Source organism: Littorina saxatilis, unplaced genomic scaffold (genome assembly GCF_037325665.1).
Source record: "Littorina saxatilis isolate snail1 unplaced genomic scaffold, US_GU_Lsax_2.0 scaffold_1846, whole genome shotgun sequence".
NCBI lineage: Eukaryota > Metazoa > Mollusca > Gastropoda > Littorinimorpha > Littorinidae > Littorina > Littorina saxatilis.
The window spans coordinates 4,673-19,446 of NW_027129567.1; the positions used below are offsets into that span (position 1 = coordinate 4,673).

At 44.2% G+C, this 14,774-nt stretch overlaps 2 long non-coding RNA genes across 2 annotated transcripts; both read left to right on the top strand.

Moving 5' to 3' along the window:
• Window positions 1–6,370: 6,370 nt before the first annotated feature.
• On the top strand, window positions 6,371–7,187 carry LOC138957807 (uncharacterized). Its single transcript, XR_011453192.1, has 2 exons — window positions 6,371–6,574; window positions 6,758–7,187. It is a non-coding gene; the product is annotated as an uncharacterized lncRNA (long non-coding RNA).
• Window positions 7,188–12,151: 4,964 nt separating this feature from the next.
• On the top strand, window positions 12,152–12,968 carry LOC138957808 (uncharacterized). Its single transcript, XR_011453193.1, has 2 exons — window positions 12,152–12,355; window positions 12,539–12,968. It is a non-coding gene; the product is annotated as an uncharacterized lncRNA (long non-coding RNA).
• Window positions 12,969–14,774: the final 1,806 nt, after the last annotated feature.

A 14,774-nucleotide genomic window follows, 5' to 3' on the forward strand; every position in this document is an offset into this window, starting at 1 on the left:
AGTTACTTGTGTGTGTTTCTTTCTTTTCTTTATTTGGTGTTTAACGTCGTTTTCAACCACGAAGGTTATATCGCGACGGACTTGTGTGTGTCTGTTCACTAGTACGACCATTGGGTTGATGTACTTTTCAATGTCTTGTTTTGCAAAAAAACCAAAAAAACCACCAGAGCATTCCAATAAATTACCCCTTTTTTGTGAGGTTTATTCTGGAATTTGGAACGTCATCAGTGTATATGTTTTTGTGTTTTGAATCCTGAACAGTTTTTCCAATCACAAGTTATTAGAAAGTCTCAACATAACGCAGCAGCCAAGCCGTTCAGTCATAGAGGATGTTCGGACTGCCCCAGTGTGACAGGGGTATTATAAAAAAAGTCTCAACGCAGCAGCCAAGCCGTTCAGTCATAGACGATGTTCGGACTGCCCCAGTGTGACAGGGGTATTATTCGAAAGTCTCAGCATAACGCAGCAGCCAAGCCGTTCAGTCATAGACGATGTTCTGACTGCCCTAGTGTGACAGGGGTATTATTAGAAAGTCTCAACATAACGCAGCAGCCAAGCCGTTCAGTCATGACGATGTTCTGACTGCCCTAGTGTGACAGGGGTATTATTAGAAAGTCTCAACATAACGCAGCAGCCAAGCCGTTCAGTCATAGACGATGTTCGGACTGCCCCAGTGTGACAGGGGTATTATTAGAAAGTCTCAACATAACGCAGCAGCCAAGCCGTTCAGTCATAGACGATGTTCGGACTGCCCCAGTGTGACAGGGGTATTATAAAAAAAGTCTCAACGCAGCAGCCAAGCCGTTCAGTCATAGACGATGTTCGGACTGCCCTAGTGTGACAGGGGTATTATTAGAAAGTCTCAACATAGCACAGCAGCCAAGCCGTTCAGTCATAGACGATGTTCGGACTGCCCTCGTGTGACAGGGGTATTATTAGAAAGTCTCAACATAACGCAGCAGCCAAGCCGTTCAGTCATGACGATGTTCTGACTGCCCTAGTGTGACAGGGGTATTATTAGAAAGTCTCAACGCAGCACAGCAGCCAAGCCGTTCAGTCATAGACGATGTTCGGACTGCCCTAGTGTGACAGGGGTATTATTAGAAAGTCTCAACGCAGCACAGCAGCCAAGCCGTTCAGTCATAGACGATGTTCGAACTGCCCTTGTGTGACAGGGGTATTATTAGAAAGTCTCAGCATAACGCAGCAGCCAAGCCGTTCAGTCATAGACGATGTTCTGACTGCCCTAGTGTGACAGGGGTATTATTAGAAAGTCTCAACATAACGCAGCAGCCAAGCCGTTCAGTCATAGACGATGTTCGGACTGCCCTAGTGTGACAGGGGTATTATTAGAAAGTCTCAACGCAGCAGCCAAGCCGTTCAGTCATAGACGATGTTCGGACTGCCCTCGTGTGACAGGGGTATTATTAGAAAGTCTCAACATAACGCAGCAGCCAAGCCGTTCAGTCAAAGACGATGTTCGGATTGCCCTAGTGTGACAGGGGTATTATAAAAAAGTCTCAACGCAGCAGCCAAGCCGTTCAGTTATAGACGATGTTCGGACTGCCCTAGTGTGACAGGGGTATTATTAGAAAGTCTCAACATAACGCAGCAGCCAAGCCGTTCAGTCATAGAGGATGTTCGGACTGCCCCAGTGTGACAGGGGTATTATTAGAAAGTCTCAACATAACGCAGCAGCCAAGCCGTTCAGTCATAGACGATGTTCGGACTGCCCCAGTGTGACAGGGGTATTATTCGAAAGTCTCAGCATAACGCAGCAGCCAAGCCGTTCAGTCATAGACGATGTTCTGACTGCCCTAGTGTGACAGGGGTATTATTAGAAAGTCTCAACGCAGCAGCCAAGCCGTTCAGTCATAGACGATGTTCGAACTGCCCTTGTGTGACAGGGGTATTATTAGAAAGTCTCAACATAACGCAGCAGCCAAGCCGTTCAGTCATAGACGATGTTCTGACTGCCCTCGTGTGACAGGGGTATTATTAGAAAGTCTCAACATAGCACAGCAGCCAAGCTGGAGATCATGGGGCCGTTCAGTCATAGACGATGTTCGGACTGCCCTAGTGTACAGGGGTATTATAAAAAAAAGTCTCAACGCAGCAGCCAAGCCGTTCAGTTATTGACGACGTTCGGACTGCCCTCGTGTGACAGGGGTATTATTAGAAAGTCTCAACCACAGGAGCTTGTATCAAATCGCCGGTCGATCATTATTTACAGTCTACTACTACTATATACTACTACTATATACTAGTATATAGTAGTAGTATATAGTAGTAGTAGACTGTAAATAATGATCGACCGGCGATTTGATACAAGCTCCTGTGGTCTCAACATTCACACATATAGCCGCTTGCTAGTGAGTGGCCCTTAATGTCACGTGGGGAAGCGTGTCACACAACAAACCCATACAAACCCGACATGTTATTTCCCGAATTCGTCTGTTTTTGCACAGGGGATCTTTTTTTAGGTCCGGACCGGTAGTGCGAGCGAGACAGACGGGGGGAAATCGATTTTCGATCAAGTCCGGAACAGGGCTGTAAAGAGTAATGGCGGCTTGTAGCAAAAGGTCTGGGTCACGTGGGGACAGTCTGGGTCTACCGAGACTGTCGTTGTCTTGGTATTACCGTGAAGTCTCGCGTGCGGCGTGACATTGAACAGTACCAATGGCGACACGCTCGTTAGGTGCTGATAGCAATGGCGCATTTTAGTTTTTGTTCGGGTTGATGAGTCTGCTGAACGCTTTTAGTTTTTGAGTCACTTGAGAAAATGTGACTCTATGTAATCGGTCAGTGTTAGTCTGTCCGGCCGGCCGTCCGTAGACACCACCTTAACGTTGGACTTTTCTCGGAAACTATCAAAGCGATCGGGCTCATATTTTGTTTAGTCGTGACCTCCAATGACCTCTACACTTTAACGATGGTTTCGTTGACCTTTGACCTTTTTCAAGGTCACAGGTCAGCGTCAAAGGAAAAATTAGACATTTTATATCTTTGACAAAGTTCATCGGATGTGATTGAAACTTTCTAGGATTATTCTTTACATCAAAGTATTTACATCTGTAGCCTTTTACGAACGTTATCAGAAAAACAAGGGAGATAACTAGCCTTTTCTGTTCGGCAACACACAACTTAACGTTGGGCTCAAATTTTATGTGAACGTGACTCATTGTGTTGTGAATAGCAATTTCTTCCTGTCCATCTGATGCCTCATATAATATTCAGAACTGCGAAAGTGACTCGATCGAGCGTTTGCTCTTCTTGTTACTAATTGCGGTGATTTTTCTGAAAAGCCCAGTTAAACAATCCAGAACCAAGTGCTCAGAACCCGGAATGTATACTAATAAAGCTGCTTTGTAAACTTATAAATCTTTCATTATGCTTTTCTGAGCTGTCATGAGTTTTCAGTTGGGATGATTGCTTTGAACTCCACGATCATACGTGGACCTATAGTCAATAGAATTTGGATACATGTACAACTGTTGAGAAACTAGTCTGTGTACTTTCATCTGATGTCAGTTTTGTTGTGCGTGCTTCATACTGCCGTTTGTGTGTGTGTGTGTGTGTGTGTGTGTGTGTGTGTGTGTGTGTGTGTGTGTGTGTGTGTGTGTGTCGGTGTGTGTGTGTGTGTGTGTGTGTGTGTCACTGTGTGTGTTTGTGTGTGCGTGTTTGTGTGTGTGTGTGTGTATATATATATATATATGTGTGTGTGTGTGTGTGTGTGTGTGTGTGTGTGTGTGTGTGTGTGTGTGTGTGTGTGTGTGTGTGTGTGTGTGTGTGCAGAGACATAAAGAGCAAAGTGGCAGTCAGTCACATGTCAAATCAGTCGTAAGAACCAATCTATTTATTTGACTCACTTTTCGTAGAGTTTGCAACGATTTTCTGTCTCAAACGTATCATTATTCGACTTACCCCACCGTCATTCAAATCCTGCACACCAGTCTGAAGACTATATCGACCAAGCTGCGAAAATCGACATTCCCAAAATACGCTAGGAAAATAGGAACAGCATCCCAGAATATAGATCGTTGGGGTCTGTGATGGGCGACACAGGGCAAATGGTCCGTGTGAACACTGCTTTAACGGGGTCTTCCTTCTCGTCAAATCAAGCGTACACACCACCACACATCTGTCCTGGTTTAACCCCCCTCCCCCCTCCCACATATTTACTTCTTTCCCTTTGGACACCATCATATTAAATTCTACCACCTCGCGGTGAGTTTGTTTTGCTGAATTAATTTTGTCTTCCAGCCTGCACCCACCCCCACCCCCCACCGCCCACCCCCCACACACACATCCCAACTGCAAGGTTCCATGCTCGTTTCTCATGTAAAAGCTTGGATCAGCAATATCAAGTGAACAATGTGTCAACACTTGAACAACCCAAGTGACGGGCGCAGTGGCGCACTGGTAAGACGTGGGCCTCTTATTCGGGAGGTCGCGAGTTCGAATCCCGGTCGCTGCCGCCTGGTGGGTTAAGAGTGGAGATTTTTCCGATCTCCCAGGTCAACTTATGTGCAGACCTGCTAGTGACTTAACCCCCTTCGTGTGTACACGCAAGCACAAGACCAAGTGCGCACGGAAAAGATCCTGTAATCCATGTCAGAGTTCGGTGGGTTATGAAAACACGCCTATCCAACGAAAGCGGAGTGAAGCTGACTATGCTCTCAGAGTATAGTGTGGGGAACTCAAATTGGCAAACGAGCTCACACGTCACCTGAATTTCTGGAACGCTGAAGAAGAAGAAGAAGAAGAAGAAGAAGAAGAAGAAGAAGAAGAAGAAGAAGCCCGAAGAAGAAGAAGACCGAAGAAGAAGAAGAAGACCGAAGAAGAAGAAGAAGACCGAAGAAGAAGACCAAAGAAGAAGACCGAAGAAGACCGAAGAAGAAGAAGAAGTAGACCGAAGAAGAAGACCGAAGAAGTAGACCGAAGAAGAAGACCGAAGAAGAAGACCGAAGAAGAAGACCGAAGAAGAAGACCGAAGAAGAAGACCGAAGAAGAAGACCGAAGAAGAAGACCGAAGAAGAAGACCGAAGAAGAAGACCGAAGAAGAAGAAGAAGACCGAAGAAGAAGAAGAAGACCGAAGAAAAAGACCGAAGAAGAAGAAGAAGAAGAAGAAGAAGAAGACCGAAGAAGAAGACGGCGAAGAAGAAGACCGAAGAAGAAGACCGAAGAAAAAGAAGAAGACCGAAGAAGAAGACCGAAGAACCACTCTCCACAGAAAGCAGGCAGGCTGTAGGGGTTGCTAGTGTCCAGTGTGAAGGATGTTTGATCCCGAGTAAGAAAGCCAGGACAGATCAGTGGGGGTTTATCTGATCGTTCTCACGGGAAGGAGGGAGCCTTTAAATCCCCCCAGTCTCCCCCCAGTCTCCCCCCAGTCTCCCCCCAGTCTCCCCCTTGTGATCTTCAGACCTTATCACAAATTGCCTGTAATTACTGTGAGGATTATAGACTGCCTCCCTGCCACCCCAATGCCCCAATGACGCACTCATCTTCTACCCCTTTCCTCCCATCCATCCTCTCCGGCTGCCCCCGTCCCCACCCCCTGATTCTCCCTCCGCTGCTCCACCAATCCCCCTCCTTTGCTGAGGTGGTCCATATTAGGAGCCGGTCCATATTAGGAGCCCTTCCCCTACCTGTTCGAGTTTAAATATCGGACCCTATTGCTACGCTGAAAATACAATAGCGATTATATAGCTGTTCTGACCTTGATTTGTTGTTCCAAACTTACAAAATGACAGTTTTTGCGTCGATGTGTTGATCTCAGGTTTTGATACAGACGCCGTTTCTTATGCGCATTAGTTTTGCGCAGGCGCCACACTGACTTTGGAAAAAAACCTCGATTTGACAACACAGCTGTTAAACAGCTTTTTATTAGTTCATTCGTATACAACAACAAAAAGTTTGAGTTTTTTAAATTTCGAACAAGACTACTAGTGAAGAAGACCAAAACACAACATCAACGGAAAACTAGAAACAACTGAAGAACTAGGATGAAACAAGGGGAGGAGAAGAGAACAGCTAATCCGTAGAACGCGAGCAGACGGCAGCGAAGTTTTTAATGGCATTCATACTTGTCTCGTCATGAAGCGAATTTTTCAACCTCAGTTATAAACGACTACATGAATGTTAGTGCCATGGGTTGTGTGACGAATGGAATTCGTGTATCGACTCCCTCTCTCATATTAATCGAGACTTCACTAGTTGCGTACACAAAACGAGGTTAAATGACCGAGACTACGTCATGACGACACTGTATACATATGACGTCAACGCTCGCGCCATTAGTCCAAACCAGCGTACAAGACAAGAATTTGTTTATCTTCATGGAAAGAAATTTAAAGAAGAGAACAAAAGGAAACAGCGTGCATTGGTATTAATTCGTGAATATGAACTGTACATATATTCAGTTGAGGTTGCTAGGATGCAATGCTCTGACCGTTTCATTGACTCCAAGATGGCAGCAATCAACGAAGCCACATAGATTGCACTAGCATATGTTTCACCTTCCGTGGACGGATTTCCACATTTTTGCGATCTCCAAAGGTCCACTAACCGCAGGTAAAACACGCTAATACATTTTAACATTATTGATTCACAGAAAAACACAGGTATTGTTCATTTTCCATGTGTTTGTGTCAGTCTGTGAACTCTTGTTTCTGTGTTTGTTTTAGAGAAACAAATTGAATGATATCGATTGAAATCATACTTGATAATAACAGATATTGCACGTGTGTGTTGCAGAAGGTGCAAGTGTACAGGGGTGTACAATGCTTATGTAAATGATGTCGTGTGAACACTGTGGGAAGGGCAACGTCAGCGGTAACCACGGAAGGAACCACCAACGTCCCCAAGTGTCACCCAGATCGAGTTTATCATGATGAGTAGACTACTTTATATTTTGTGAACATTAACACACCATCACGTCTTCGTTTGTGTAAACCGAAATACATTTTCAACGAGAAGAAGAAGTACGTTCCGCGCTTCGATATCAAACGTCTACGCAACAAGAAGAAGAAAGACAATGTTGTTACGTGTGTGTGAAATCACACCAGCGAAATCATAATCTACAAAACTTTCATTTGAAGATTCTAAGAGAAAGGGATTGATGTCTGCAAGAATGATCATGTGCATGTTTTTGAAAGTACAGAATTATTAAATTTCTTATTACTTCTTTGCACTTGTCTCAGTTAAACACTGATCAGCCCTAGAACGAGAAGCAGACGTCACAATGGGGGCTCGAGTCACGGGATATTGAATCAACGTTTTACTTTCAATCCAGCCGTTCCAAATTTTTCTCGTTTCAAAATTGCTGTAGGTTTCCTGCATGTCGATTTGTATTGTATATATGTTCGTACTTCATCGCCATCGTCTCATCATATAATTTTATTTATTTACCTTTAGTTATATTACTTATCACAGATCTATAACTCAACGTGTGCCCTATCACACGGTAAAATAAAAACTGGAAGTGTTGTCAGCTGAAACGACACGTTAAAAAATCAATATTTAGCGAGACCACTTTTGATTTGTTAGCTCCCAATTTTATTTGTGGTGTTCCAATTCATCAGTGTGATAGTATTCTTGCACGTACTATCGGAACCATCATTCCCCTTAGTTTGTTCTAAATTACGCGGGAGGTTGGTGGGAGTCAGGTACCTAAGAGGTAAGGATTTAATACCTGTATTTCCCTGTGAAGCCCTATATAATCGACTTGTGGATATCAGTCGTATTTACTTGATGTAGAAGTGGCTGTAAATTAATCTACACAGTAAATGATGCGAATTGACAGTTGAGTTGATACATCGTGTATATTCAACGTTCGATCGAGTGAAAGATCGATCTTTTCGCCAGAAAGAGTCAAATAAAGTTTACAGTGTAAGTTCTCGTTGGTAGATAAAAGTAAACTGACTCACGATAGAACGTGGAAACATAACTCTTTGGGTGGTTGTGTGGAAACGTAACGTAACATACGTTGAAGAATTATTTCAAAGTACAGTAGAAGTAGAGCTAAACTAGGACTTGCATTTTGTGCACGAAGGCGCCGCCCGACTGTTTCTTTTTGTAATTTGATCCGAAATTTAGTAGCTCGACGGTGTTTGAGCAACATACATTTTGTACGTTTTGGAATAATACGCGAGGTGACTTATGAGTGACGACAGTTCCCCAGCTCATAATTTTAGAAAGTCCACCATCGCAGCCCAGTTGGCACGGAAACAGCCGGCCGACAAATCTCTCCCCATAGTGACCACAGATAAGAAGGGAAGAAAAACCCTTACTGTCGGTAACGATCGGGAAGAGGTGATAGACTCGTTACCAATTCCTGCTGACGAAGAAGAGAGTGTTCATCTCTCTCTTCAAGTTGACAGCAACCGTAACGACGAAGAGGTTGATCCACAGGCGTGCACGGACGTGTCACCTGTAAATATGTCTCAGTCCACAAGTGTAGATCCGCTAGAGTTGACTAGACAGCTATTGGCCGAAGGACAGTTGTTGGGGTTAGAAGGAGCCGAGTTGCGTGCATTTGTTCTTAATCAGAAGCAACAAACTCTTGATCGCGAAGAACGTGATGCTGAACGGCTAGAACGTGACGCTGAACGACAATTCCAACTGGAACAGTTGAAAATCCAGAACGCCAACCAAGAGGGCAACAGAAACAACAACTCGCCAGGACGTATTCGCGAAGATGATGGTTTCAAGCCCAAGATTCCTTTTCTAGACGACCGTGATGACATCGAGAGCTGGTTCCATCAGTTCGAGCATTATGCTCGAGACTGTAACCTGAGTGATGCAGCAAAAGCTTCACGTGTAGTGTACTTTCTGAAGGGTAAGGCGAGAGTCATCTTCTCAAAGCTGAACGAGGAAGACGCTAATGACTACGACACTCTCAAACACGCTTTGTATGAGGGCTTCCAACTCACTAGCGAAGATTATAGAAAGAAGTTTCGCCAAACCAAGAAAAGCGCCACTGACACGTATAAAGAGCACATCACGAAGCTAGAACGGTATCTAGACAAATGGGTGGAATTAGCAGAATGCGACCAAGATGTAAAAGATCTCAAAGATTTGTTGGTCCGTGAGCAGGTGTTGGACACCCTTCCTCCTGACCTCGCCGTTCACATTAGGGATAGAGACCCTAAGAGCGCCAAAGAGATTGGGATGATAGCCAACACATATCAACAATCTAGATCGAACGTCAAAACTTCATCAACGTACGTCAAGCCTGAAAAACGTCGTTCTCCCCAAGAAGAAACAAGAATAGCTGCTCCATCAACAAAACCCGCAAATCAAACTCTAAAGGCAAAGTTGAGTGACGCCGAGAGAGAGAAACTGCGAGCATCTGGATGTTGTTTCATTTGTAAATTGCAAGGGCATGTATCTCGTTTCTGTCCAAACAAGAGAGACACAGCAGGTGCAGTTTCATCGAAGAAAGATACACTTGAGACACCGATCCTCTTAGAAAAACTTTGCGGAAATTGCAAGGAAAAGAAATGTGCCGAAGTGGTACCAGTGAAGCTGAATGGAACAATTGTCAACGCTTTGAGAGACACTGGATGTACTGGTATCATTGTCAGCAAGAAGTTTGTGCCAAAGGAGGCATATTCAGCGAAAATGAAGGAGACTACTCTGGCAGAGAAAGACTCCAAGAAGATGTACCACACCGCCGTGGTGCACATCGATTCACCCTACTTTGACTCCGAGACAGAAGTAACGGTGATGGACGACCCAATTTACCCTGTCCTCATAGGTAAATGGTATGGACTAGGTAAAGAGAAGAAATTGACTCCCACATATCCTGTTCGAGACCCAGCATGGTACCCTGGGACAGCAGCTGCTGTTACCACGAGAGCACAAGCGACAGAGGACGCCCAGAAACCAAGCTGCAGCCACAAACAGGGAGTCAAGGAAGAAGAAAGACTGTATTCGCCAGCTGATCTGAAGAGAGAACAGGCAAGTGACCCTACGTTGAAGACCATCAGGCAATTTGCCAACTCTCCAGAAGGGATCAATGGGATACGGTATTCATACAAGAAAGAAATCCTGTATAGAACAACGAAAGATCGCCACGGAAACGACCGTTCACTAGTAATCGTTCCGAAGAAACTCAGAAACAAAGTTCTTTCATTTGGTCACGATCACCCCATGGCAGGACACTTAGGTCAAAGAAAAACATCTGACAGAATTAGAGCAGAATTCTGGTGGCCAGGGTGTGCAGGAGACATTCGTAGGTATTGCTTGTCCTGTGACACATGCCAAAGAACTGCACCGAAAAGTCAGACGAAGAAAGTCCCTCTGGGAAGGATGCCACCCATCAGTTCAGTTTTCAAGAGAGTTGCGGTGGATATCATCGGCCCGGTCAAACCTATGTCGGAGAGCAAGAAACAATACATCTTGGTATCTGTTGACTACGCTACCCGATACCCCGAAGCCGTAGCCCTGAAAAACATCCAAGCAGACACCGTAGCTGAAGCTCTCTGGGAGATGTGGACTAGATTGGGAATCCCAGATGAAGTGATAACGGACCAAGGCACACAGTTCACCAGCCACCTGATGAAAGAAGTGAACGACTTTCTCAGCATCAAACACCATATGACTGCACCGTTTCACCCTCAAGCGAATGGTTTGGTCGAAAGGTTCAACTCCACACTGAAGAGCATGCTGAAAAAGTTAGCGATCGATCAACCGAGGGAATGGGACACGTTTATCCCCGCCCTCCTGTTCGCATACAGAGAAGCTCCACAAGAAAGCATGGGATTTTCGCCGTTTGAGCTGCTGTATGGGAGATCTGTCAAAGGACCCATGCAAGTGCTGCGCCAAACATGGACCGAAGAAGAAATCTCAGGGGAGCAGAAGACTACAGCGGAATATGTAGTCAACCTCAGGAACAGAATAGAAGAAACGTGCAACGTGGCACGTGAGAACCTGAAGAAAGCGGCCAGCAAGCAAGCCCATTTCTTCAACAAGAAAACGAAACCAAGGACGATAGAAGTCGGAAAACGGGTTCTACTTCTACGCCCTGTGAAGAACAACAAGCTGGAACTTACATGGTCAGGCCCCTACAAGGTTGTGGAAAAGTTGAATGAATTCGATTACAAGATCCAAGTTGGCAGAAGAACACGGATCTACCACATCAACCTCATCAAGGAGTACCAAGAACGGGAATTGAGTTCCGCCACTCCCAATCCCAGTTCATCTGCCCAAGCGAGTGTTCCTGCTTCAAACGAAGAAGAAAGTGATGAAGAAGACGGAGGAGAAGAGGTCGTGGCTGTTGTCATGGAAGAGGACAACACGATGGACGATGACATTTTCAAGTATGACACTCAGAAGATGTTACCCCTCCTAGAAACTCAAAGAACCGAAAATGTGAAGAACATCCATTTCGACGAGAAATTGGACGAGGCAAAGGTCAAAGAGGCGAAGATGATCTGTGAAGAATTTGAAGAGTTCCTAACAGATGTTCCAAAGACGACGAACCTGGAAAAATGTTCCATTGAAATGACAGAGAAGAAACCTGTCTTTGTGAAACCCAGACCCATACCTCACGCCATGGTAGAAACTGTCGAAAAAGAAATAGAAGAAATGCTGAAGTTGCATGTCATCGAACCTGCAAACTCTCCATACAACTCTCCCATCGTCCTGATAAAGAAGAAGGACGGAAAGTACCGTTTCTGTTCTGATCTGAGAGCTCTGAACAACGTGGTAGTGTTCGACGCTGAACCCATCACCGATGTCGACCATCTGTTTCAAAGTTTAGGAAAAGCGAAATACTTTTCAAAGCTAGACTTGACGAAAGGATATTGGGCGATCCCAATAGAGGAGAAAGATAGAGACAAGGACAACCACGGTACAGATTATATGAGCAGAGCGTCGTACGATGAATAATTATCTACTTGCGATAGGATAATTATCTTGATCCATGGGGTTATGTGACGAATGGAATTCGTGTATCGACTCCCTCTCTCATATTAATCGAGACTTCACTAGTTGCGTACACAAAACGAGGTTAAATGACCGAGACTACGTCATGACGACACTGTATACATATGACGTCAACGCTCGCGCCATTAGTCCAAACCAGCGTACAAGACAAGAATTTGTTTATCTTCATGGAAAGAAATTTAAAGAAGAGAACAAAAGGAAACAGCGTGCATTGGTATTAATTCGTGAATATGAACTGTACATATATTCAGTTGAGGTTGCTAGGATGCAATGCTCTGACCGTTTCATTGACTCCAAGATGGCAGCAATCAACGAAGCCACATAGATTGCACTAGCATATGTTTCACCTTCCGTGGACGGATTTCCACATTTTTGCGATCTCCAAAGGTCCACTAACCGCAGGTAAAACACGCTAATACATTTTAACATTATTGATTCACAGAAAAACACAGGTATTGTTCATTTTCCATGTGTTTGTGTCAGTCTGTGAACTCTTGTTTCTGTGTTTGTTTTAGAGAAACAAATTGAATGATATCGATTGAAATCATACTTGATAATAACAGATATTGCACGTGTGTGTTGCAGAAGGTGCAAGTGTACAGGGGTGTACAATGCTTGTGTAAATGATGTCGTGTGAACACTGTGGGAAGGGCAACGTCAGCGGTAACCACGGAAGGAACCACCAACGTCCCCAAGTGTCACCCAGATCGAGTTTATCATGATGAGTAGACTACTTTATATTTTGTGAACATTAACACACCATCACGTCTTCGTTTGTGTAAACCGAAATACATTTTCAACGAGAAGAAGAAGTACGTTCCGCGCTTCGATATCAAACGTCTACGCAACAAGAAGAAGAAAGACAATGTTGTTACGTGTGTGTGAAATCACACCAGCGAAATCATAATCTACAAAACTTTCATTTGAAGATTCTAAGAGAAAGGGATTGATGTCTGCAAGAATGATCATGTGCATGTTTTTGAAAGTACAGAATTATTAAATTTCTTATTACTTCTTTGCACTTGTCTCAGTTAAACACTGATCAGCCCTAGAACGAGAAGCAGACGTCACAGGTTGTACATCAATACTTCAGAGGGGAAGTGGGGTATTTAGTGTGGAGTTAAGAGGTAAGAAAAGCCGAATGGGAAAGTTTGTGCCAGTCGGCACACAAAAACGGCTGTTCCGTTTTACTCCCCTGTGTGTACTACATCTTTCGACTTTGGGCATTTTGTGGTGTTTAGGGACAGAAAATAATTGGTTTAGTCCTGTTTCATCGGGAAGTTAGCAGAAAAGGGTATGCTATCGACATTTGTAAAGCTGAAAAACATTCCCGAGAAGAATTTCAAGTTGTCAGTGTATGCTGTTATCGATTGTTAACATCGTGTGGTACAGATGGGTAAACCGCGGAACCATGCGTCTTTGTTATTGCCAATATGCATTTGGATATTGGCAAAAATGGCCGACTTCCGTAGCATTATGCTTTGATGATGATTTTGAGACCATCCAATCACAGCCCCCGAATTCCCCCACGTGTCCATCAGAATAGCTATATTGAGTCCTATTCATCATTAACTTGTCCTAGTCAGTGTCTATCTTACTTCCACTAGTTGGATACAGTTAATTAAAATTCGAAGATGGATGACGCACAACGAGACAGACAAACAGGTAGACAGACAGATAGAGAGAGAGGTAGAGGAAGACACAGACGGACAGACAGAAAGACACACAGACAGTTAGACACACACACACACACACACACACACACACACACACACACACACACACACACACACACACACACACACACACACACACACAGTATACAGAGTGAGAGAGAGAGAGAGGGAGAGAGAGAGAGAGAGAGAGAGAGAGAGAGAGAGAGAGAGACAGACAGACAGACAGACAGACAGACAGACAGACAGACGGACAGACTAAGACAGGGAGAAAGAGACATCATAATGCAAGCCTCAGAAAAGGAAGAGCTAATGATATTTCTAATTGTGGTCACAGTCACGTGGTCACAGTCACGTGGTCACAGTCACGTCCTCAGATCCATTTAACTGTAATAATGTAATAATGGACTGGGTGGCCGAGTGGTAACGCACTTGCGCTCGGAAGCGAGAGGTTGCGAGTTCGACCCTGGGTCAGGGCGTTAGCAATTTTCTCCCCCCTTTCCTAACCTAGGTGGTGGGTTCAAGTGCTAGTCTTTCGGATGAGACGAAAAACCGAGGTCCCTTCGTGTACACTACATTTGGTGTGCACGTTAAAGATCCCACGATTGACAAAAGGGTCTTTCCTGGCAAAATTGTACAGGCATAGATAAAAATGTCCACCAAATACCCGTTTGACTTGGAATAAAGGCCGTGAAAGGTGAATGCTCGCCTAATAGGCTTGAGGTTTACTGGCCGATGTGAATGCGTTATATATTGTGTGTAAAAAATGTCTGTTTGTCTGTCTGTCTGTAAAAAATTCCATTTCAAACGGCAGAAATTAATATGTAAGCGCCTAGGGCTATATTTAGATTAGGCGCATAAATGTTCATAATAATAATAATAATAATAACAATAATAATAATAATAAACATTCCTGTATCATTTGGAAAGAGAGCAACAATTATTGACTTTTATTCAGGTCGCACGGAACACACATGATAAATTCGATCTATTACCCTTGATAAATAGACAAAGTCGCAGCTTTATTTGTTTGGGTAATAAATCAAAGACTACGTCATATTTAACGACTTCACACGGCCCCTTCATCGTCCAGCCCCCTTTGCCCCCCCCCCCCCCCCTTACTGTTTCCTTCGTTCTCTTTTTTTTTC